Here is a 9,364-nt window from a genome sequence, read left to right as displayed (position 1 = left end):
TATGATGTGGTCACTGTGATAAGCTCCTTTGTTGTTTATTTTCACTTGAGGGATAATAATTAAGTGCCTGCACCCCACTGTCTGGGGTCCCATGATAGTCTTATGAGATTTCTTTCCCTTTCTGGTCTGCTATTACTAATGTGAGGTTTAATTCTGTGGAATTAAATGCAGAGAGAGTGAAGGCAGGTGTTATTTTTAGATCTGTCCCCCAATAGCAATGCTTGGGCGATCTCTGGAACCCAACAGGAAGCATTTTTTTTGCCCTAGTTTGCTAACCCTTTTTAGTTGTAGGCACCTTTGTGAGTGTTGGAGTCAAGAGAGCCCGTTTTTCCTCGGGTTTGACTAAAAAGCAGAACCCTCCCCCTGAGTCGAGTCTTGAAGCAGGGTCCTCCAATCCCTGGGATTAGCTCTTTCGATCTCAAGAACCTGACAGGAAGTGGGTTTTTCGGCCCAGTTTGCGTACCCCTTTTTGTCGCAAGGCACCTTTGGGAGTGTCTTGAGATCCTACAAAGACATTTGTTTCTGAGTTGTTGCAGCTAGCACTTCATGGTTGAGTTACAGTGAAATCCTGAAGCGCGTGTCTAAATGCAACAATTACATTGGCCAACATCAGCCTGTGACATCACTACTGGTGTGACCATAGTATAAAAGGGCGCCTGTAGTACACGTCAACAATTTATTTTGTCTTCAGGATCCGTTTGTTTATGTACATGTGAAGACGATTACTCAGTCAAATGTTTCAGGAACTCCGTATCAGAGACGACACTTGAGGACATGCGACTTGTGTGTTATGTGTTTGGGTAAGGAGCATGAGCGTTCAGTTCTAAAAATTCCCGACTCCCTATGAGAGAGCTTTGTTGCTGGAGTCTCAGCTGAGCATTTATAATAATGTGGCTAGCACTTTTGCCTAGCCCCCTTACACTTTCATGTGATCTACCGACCAAAGAAGGCTCTGAGCTCTTCTGGTCTCTGGACTCCAACAGGAAATGGTCTTCCAGGTTATGGGCAAGGCCCTCCGCTCCCTGTAATGAGCTTGTTCTGATTTCAGCATCATTCCGCTATAGACAGTGACATCAAATAGTATGGCTCTCTGTGAGGCTCCTTGCTGGAACTGTAGGTGGAGTGTTGTTAGGCCTCCTCTCGCTCTAGAGAGTCGTCCTGCTAAGGCCTCTGCTCCCCAGAGCTCAGCTTGGATAGCAGTATCGAGTCGTCATGCTCTTTTGTGAGCCTACTTGGCCTACTTCACTGTTAATAATTTGACTGTAAATTTACAGTAAATTACAGGTTACCAGTTGCATGACTTTCACAGTAAGTTACTGCATTTTTACAGTAAATAATTGTGAAATGGCAGCTGTATACTTAGCTGTGACTTCACAGTAGTATGCCGTCGTATTACTGTGATTTAGCAGTAAGCTGCTGTAGAATTACTGTATTTAACTGTAAATGTCTATACATTACTGTGATTTAGCATAAATGATGGACCAAACAAAACTGATAAAAACTGGTTTAACTTTTATTTTTTAGAAGGAAAATACAATTTAATAACAGGAATAAACACTGGGTAACATGAATGAACACTGGGTAACATGAATGTGTGTCAATATGTGTGAGCATGTGTTTACTATGTGATAATGGTACTTGAAAAATACAATTTAATAACAGGAATAAACACTGGGTAACAGGAATGTGTGTCAATATGTGTGTGCATGTGTTTACTATGATAATGGTACTTCACAACGTAGGAGGTGAAAAGAGAAAGAAGGAAAGAGAGAAGAGGGGGAGAGAGAGGGAAGAAAAGACAAAAGGGTGGGAAAAGAGAGGGTTGCAGGCGTCTCGCTCCTTCCCTTGCAGCTGGTACCTGCATAGTATGGGCTGCGCACAAAAGGTATTCTCGACGCATCATAGCAATAAGGTTAAACCACTGTAGTCACATGGACTATTTTGGAATGGTTTATGTGTCCTCTCTGCCTCTTTGATTTTGAAGCCCAAGAAGCACCTATAAACAAAAAGACAGAGAAGAAAGCTGTTAGTTTAATTCAAGTTGGATTAAAAAGGTGTCACTGCTGTTGCAGTACTGAGCAAAAGTAAAGTTAGCTCAGTTTTAACAAGGTGACATTACTGTGATTCAGTTAAACAGCAACAATTTAAATAACAGCAACTAAAAAACATTTACATCACAAATACACAGTTAAGATTAGCCCGGCAACAAAGTAGAGGTGTGTAATTTAACCAGGCAAAGCATTTGCACACAACAATTTACATCATTTACACATACTGTTTGCAGAGGATGGAGTAAGAGCCTGTTGCCAGTCCATCTCCCTATGGCTGTTTCTGCTTGTACTCTTCCTCCTAGAATTAATACCCGTTCACAGACAAAATGGCTCCTAATATCTCCAGATGTCGACCTGTTTTTACTGTAGAATAGCCAGAGATGTATAAAGTACTAGAGACCCAGACTTGAGTAAAAGTACAAGTGCTCTATCAAAAAAGTGACTTGAGTAGAAGTTGAAGTGCTCTTTAAGCAAAATACTTAAGTAGAAGTACTAAAGTATTCAACATTTTTTGTACTTGAGTATTGCAAGTAGTTTATTTAAAAAATTACTACTCAAGTACTGAAAGTAAAAGTACAAGTATTGTGTTATGAAGTTATTAAAGAAAAGAGTCAAAAGTTTGAACATCATATTGTTTATATTATTTCAAATGTTTAGGACACAATTAATTTGGCTGAGGCAGCAGTACAAGGACATGAATGTTCAAGAACACCTTAACACACTGAGCTTAACTCTTTGTAAACAAAAACAGATCAAATATGTCCCTTCCCCCTCTAAAGCATCCCTCTCTTCTCTTCCCTGCTTGTGCCTTTTTCTCTACAGCTTATTGTGTATTTACCAGCATGTAACTACGATCTCTGGGAGCTTTGTTTATGTCAGGGAGTTCCTGGAATGGCTCTTCTTCATGTGTTCCATATATGGTCTAATGTGCATAGGGCGCCCTCTGGCTGTGTCACATGCCTGTCCTGTCTTGTGCTGCACATGGGTGTTTTTGTTGTTTGCCATGTGTTCTTGTTTATTGTCTAGCCCCTCCCATCTTGTTATCTGATTATTTGGTTAATTTGTCCCACCTGTTGTGTTCGTTACCCTCCTTTGTTTGTTCCCCTATTTAGCCTCCTTGTGTTTGTAGTCTTGTGCTGGCTCGTTGTCCGTGTTACCTGTATTTGATGTTCCTGTGCTGTTGGTATCTGAGTTCTGAGTTTTTTGTATTTTGTCTATGTTTGTTTATTAAATCTTCTCTGCACTTGAATCCTCGTCTCTCGTTCAGTGTCCCGTGACAGAACGAGCCAGCCAAGTATGTGGATTCAGCAGAGCGAGATTTTTCCTCCGGGGGAGAACAAGGGAAACTCCATTTCCCTGTTTGAATATTTTGCCAGGTGTGCTCAGAGAACTTTGGAGGAGGAGAGCACCATGTCTGACGGTGATCAGATCAGAGGAGGTGGTTCGGTGGTTTCGGAGCCGGTGGTCAGGAGACGGAGGAGGAGGAGAAAGGCGCCACTTCAACGTCACGTCACATCTGCCCAGCCAGAGACTGTTCACGTCACGTCTGCCCAGCCAGAGACGGTTCACGTCACGTCTGCCCAGCCAGAGACGGTTCACGTCACGTCTGCCCAGCCAGAGACGGTTCACGTCACGTCTGCCCAGCCAGAGACGGTTCACGTCACGTCTGCCCAGCCAGAGACTGTTCACGTCACGTCTGCCCAGCCAGAGACTGTTCACGTCACGTCGGCCCAGCCAGAGACTGTTCACGTCACGTCGGCCCAGCCAGAGACTGTTCCTGAGCCTATGTCTTCGGACAAGATGGTCGTCGCTGCCGCCGAGCCTGTTCAAGTCACGCCTGCCGAGCCTGTGTCCCCTGACAAGATGGCCGCCGTCGAGCCTGTGTCTTCGGACAAGATGGCCGCCGCCGAGCCTGTTCACATCACGCCTGCCGAGCCTGTGTCCCCTGACAAGATGGCCGCCGTCGAGCCTGTGTCTGAGCCGGTGGTGTCTGTTCCTGAGCCGGAGCCCTCTGTGACCGCGACACTGGCCATTATGGCCACAGCCATGTTGTGTGTGTGGGCTACGCACACACTTGAGCCGGTGGTGTCTGTTCCTGAGCCGGAGCCAGTGTCTGTTCCTGAGCCGGAGCCAGTGTCTGTTCCTGAGCCGGAGCCAGTGTCTGTTCCTGAGCCGGAGCCAGTGTCTGTTCCTGAGCCGGAGCCAGTGTCTGTTCCTGAGCCGGAGCCAGTGTCTGTTCCTGAGCCGGAGCCAGTGTCTGTTCCTGAGCCGGAGCCAGTGTCTGTTCCTGAGCCGGAGCCAGTGTCTGTTCCTGAGCCGGAGCCAGTGTCTGTTCCTGAGCCGGAGCCAGTGTTAGTAAAAAGTAAAAGTGGAAGTAGGAGAAAAAAATAATACTCTAGAAAAGTACAGATACAGCCTTTTAGTACTTAAGTACAGTAGTGAAGTAGTTCTACTTCGTTACTATACATCTCTGAGAATAGCACAGCTAACGAAGCTCCACTAATTCAGTGATAAACACATTTATTTTCCTATATCTTTTTCACAATAAAATACAGTTGTTTTGTAACGCACTTTTAACTGCTCCGTTTCACACACACAGCAGGGGAGAAAATTATGACGAGGCCCAGCTAACGTTACTAATTTGAGATGAATTTATTCCACCTTTGCCCAAATCCACAACACTATAATTTATTTAGTTGATAATAACTGTCATAATACCCACATTAAGGCCACAGCTTACCTTATAACTTTATTTCCCGGTGGTCACTGTAGAAAAATGCTGTGGGAAAAGAGAGAATGCTGTTAGAGTAACTAAGAAAAATAATTAAGCAAAGCTAAAGTAAAAGTAAAATTTTCGACGGTGTAGCTAATGTGACGTCTCACAGTTACTAACTTAATATGGTACAATTATTAACACTACAACCAACGTCTGTTCATTCAAATTTGCACACTCAAACCTAGTGCGTGAGTCTGCTCCAGCTAAGTTACAAAAACAGGACCTACAACTAACGCTAATTTGGTTCATACTTTTAAATAACATGCACTATCATAAAAAAAACAGTCATCAAATTGACAAAGTTTGAAATTTAAACTCTTACTGCTGAATCCATCGAATGAGACCACGGAGGAGAGACAGTAGTTTCTTATAATAGCCCCGCGCCTGCAATATTTTCACAGTAAAAGTCTAAATACGGTATTATAATGTGAAATATCACAGTTAAAGCCTGTGAAGTGGTAATAATGTAATTAATTGTGAAATATTACAGTTATATCTTGTGAAATCATGGAAATATGTTACAGTGTTCCTCTCACTATAGAGGCTTCTAATGCTGAAGCCTAAGCTCTAAGAGTTCCATGAGCCTCCTTGGTAAGATCTCCTTAGCGTAGACTGTTGACTGTAGTTAGGTCTCCTCTCGCTTTAGAGAGTCATCTTGCTGAGGGCTCCATTCTTAGAGCTGGGTCAGGGTGGCTATTCTGGGTCGTATGGCTCTCTGTGAGCCTCCTTGGCGATACCATCTTGAACGGGGAATTGTGACTCCGGACCTAGCTCCTTGGGGTCATTGACTTTATGTCAGTTGTTACACCATTAATTCCTTTAGCATGGCGGAGTGGGTATTTGTTCCCCAAAGCGTCCTAGGATGCAGTGCGAGTTCCCATTTGAAAGGGAACATCTCAGGTTACGAATGTAACCATGGTTCCCTGAGAAGGTTCCCTGAGAACAACTCTCATTGCCATGCTTCGGGTATGCCTGCCCACGTGTCCTTAAGAACAAAAAAAAGTTTGCCATGTGTCCTTAAGAACAAAAAAAAGTTTGCACGTCTATACTCTGGTCTCACCAGTAGTGATATCATAGGAGTCACCGGCAAATGTTATTGTCGTGTTTAGACACGTGCTTCAGACACTGGTCACACTGGAGGCGTTCCCAAAAGCACCCTAGGACGCAGTGGCTCGTTCCTCTTCTCAGGGAACCATGGTTACATTCGTAACCGAGATGTTTTCTGAGGTGAGAGACTTGTTTTGTTTGGAAAAAATAACCTTAGAATAATGACACTTACATACAGCCGGATATTTCATCTGATAGCAGATACTGAATCAGGACAATGTGTTTTCAAAGACACTTAAAGGCGTCTGTCTGAAGCAGCTTTCACACACTTCTTTCAAAGTAAAAGTCTTGCATTAGAAAAACATTTACAATTAAGTTTTTTTTTTTTTTTTTTTTTTACTACACTCTGCCACCCACTCAAAATGGCCTTGTGACCCACCAGTTGATAAACACTGCATTAACATATACATCTTTTCTAAAAGTTCAAGCTCCATATGTCACTGTCACACAGCATTGTTGGCTTCATTTTAACACCACTTTGCCTCGATCTACACATGTACCAACAACCTCACTTGCATTCACACACATTCCCATTTGTATAATAAGAGATAAGACATGCTCAAGGCACTTCTCTTTCTTTGCATTTAATCAGCAAACAAGGACCAGATTAGCCGTCTCTGGGTTGGTTACCCTCTCAATAAGACTTTCTGCCTGCAGAACCCTGTAAATATCTCTGAGCAGCCTTACTAAGCAGGTTTTCCACCTCTCGCTTGCTCGCTCTGTTCATCTTCCTTTTTAATGGGCTCCATTACTCCCCTGAGGCTCAATTTCACCCTTTGAGACTTCATCGGGTTCTTTGATTAGAGGAGGGATGGTGAGACCTTCACTGAGACCATTAAATCTGACACAGTTTAGATCCCTCTTGAGTGTGAGTGAATCTGGGTGTGGTGGGCGTTCTCAGGGCATCACATGGACCTGCTGCTGATTTTCTTTCTTTTCTACTGAATAAAAGAGAAAAAAAAAATTGTTAGACTGATTGTCCAGCAAGCTCAAGAATAAAGCTATATTTTTTTTATGAACACATTCAAAATATTTGTCACGGATAATATATCACGGATATCTGTGTTGCAGTTGAGCAAAACCTTGAAATAACAAAAAAATAATAATATTTATTATTATTATTATTATTTACATACTTTATACTGTAAATTAATGGAAATGCTCTTTTGAACACTTTATGAAATATGAAAAAAGTTATTGGATATCCATCTTGCAGTTGCAAAAAAAACTTAAAAGAACATAATACAAATTAAAAATAGTAATAATAATTTATTGTTGTTGTTGATGTTATTCACAGACCTGGCTTGATTACAAGCAGCTCTGAAATTATTTTTTGTAACCAAATACAGAGTAATAATTGTTTTAATGCATTTCAGACTTGCAAGCTTGATGTTAATGACATAATAATGCTGCATTATGCCATGAGGGAGTAATGAAGGCTGTTGTGCACACCTGCATATTGAATTAATGTGGGTGCAGTGTGAAGTACTGTTTCTCCAGTACAGATGTTCTTTATCCACAGTCACCATAGCAACATGACGGATACCCGCCCCCATTCCTGCCACTCAGTGTCTCACCTTAGCCATTCACTCAGAACAATGCCTTCACACTACAGTGAAGCACAAGAACACACACACCATGCAGGATTTGTGTCACCAACTCAAGCAAGCAGTGACAGAGTGAGCCGAGTGACTGACAGCAAGCTTTTTTTCAGAGAATCAGAATAGTGGAAGTAATGACCACACAAGTCCTCTACTGACTGTCCTGGAAGACATATCGGCCCCATATTGTTCAGTGCACTTGCTCATGAGTTGTAAGACAGTATTATGTTTTAACTGAATATCTGGTTATGACAGATGTACCTGCAGGGCAACAGTGTAAAGAAATTCCTCAAAACTTTTTGGAAGTGCCTATTTATGGTACATGCAATTAGCAGATCTTGTCAGGAGGTGCTATTATTTGCAACTCTGCCCACCATTACTCACCTTAGTAGAATTAGCATATTAAATATGGGCACATGCACCACTTTTCCACCATCGGGCCAAACGTTTTGAGGACGAAAAGTTCCATTTATATTTCCACTTAAGCCTTGTAAGGCACGGCATTATTACAAATCGTTCCTGGAATTCTCAGCACAGTTGGCTAACCGTGCTGAACCGTGCTGGTAGAATGCATGTAGTGACATCGCCACTCAGGATTGGTCGTTTGTCTGTTGCCTGGCTAACAGTTTCTCTGTTGGTGGCCAATCTCACTATTTGAGTTAAGTAAACACGAGCTAATAATAAAATGAAAAGAATTATCTGATCATCCTCCATAATGCGGCCGCAATTTACATCTCATACGTCTGTAAACTCTTGCGTTACCAAGGCAACTACTGACACATTTGTATTACATTCCAAAAAGCTCTGTTAGCAGAGCACACAGTGGAAAATGAAACAATATCCTAACTGGCTTGGCCGGATCGGTATACGGAATGCAGGGCCGTGCACAGGGGGGTGGCCCGGTGGCTAGAGCCACTGCCCCTCTGCCCTCATCGACTTAGGTGCCACTCTTCCTCCGCAGCATCACTCACAGTATATGGGCCCTATCTTGCACCCAGCGCAATTGACTTTGTACACCGACGCATGTATCCTATTTTGCACCCGACGCACAGCAGACTTTTCCCTCCACAGACGCACGTAAGTAAATTAGGGAATGAACTTGCGCTCCCGGAGGTGGTTCAGCGAAAAGAGGAGGCGTGTTCCGGCCAGGGCCGGATTAACAATTTCCTGTGCCCTGGGCAACAATACTCAAGACCCCCGTAGTTAGGGGGGTTCGGGGGCATGCTCCCCCGAGAAAATTTGGATTTCTCTGACCTACATATGTGCAATTTAGGACTTTTGAAGGCCAAAAAATTATAAGAAATAGGCTAGCTTTAAAACCTTGTCATTAGATTATTTGTCTGCTCTCTCCTCATCTTCATATTTCTTATTCTCTCAGTATTCTTATCCTGGCCTATTTCTACCTCTCCTAAAGCTGAACTTTGACTGATAGTCTTTTCATTTTCGTCTGTGTCAGTGATGAAAATAAACATAGGCTCAACTGATATTTATACGTTTTATGAATCATTTTCTTAGACATGTTAATTTACTCAAGGCTACCATGAAAGCTGTATAGCTGTAAAGTCAGTATTGACATAGGAACCTTCTGCAAGCTTTGGGATTTGAAAACGTCTGTTTTTAAATGTTAAAAGTAATTTTAAATAATACAAATTATAGACTACGTTTAACGCAGTTGGTGGAATTGGCAGACGTTCCCTTAAGCATCGTGCGCTGTGGAAACGCGTCAAAGCATTCTCAGATATAATTATGCAGCATTAATGCACGAATGATTTTGAACGAATATTTCATCATGCCGATATACAATGGTCACATAATGTTAAAACTAATCT

At 42.5% G+C, this 9,364-nt stretch overlaps 1 long non-coding RNA gene across 1 annotated transcript; it reads right to left on the bottom strand.

Annotated features, from left to right (window-relative positions):
• Positions 1 to 1,493: 1,493 nt before the first annotated feature.
• On the bottom strand, positions 1,494 to 2,959 carry LOC308707671. Its single transcript, XR_014032200.1, has 3 exons — positions 2,890 to 2,959; positions 2,276 to 2,414; positions 1,494 to 1,996 (listed from the first exon to the last, which is right to left on the bottom strand). It is a non-coding gene; the product is annotated as an uncharacterized lncRNA (long non-coding RNA).
• Positions 2,960 to 9,364: the final 6,405 nt, after the last annotated feature.

Source organism: Scardinius erythrophthalmus (genome assembly GCF_964197995.2).
Source record: "Scardinius erythrophthalmus genome assembly, chromosome: 19".
Lineage (NCBI taxonomy): Eukaryota > Metazoa > Chordata > Actinopteri > Cypriniformes > Leuciscidae > Scardinius > Scardinius erythrophthalmus.
The sequence above is the reverse complement of the archived record's forward strand: the minus strand, read 5'-3'. Positions and strand labels throughout refer to the sequence as shown.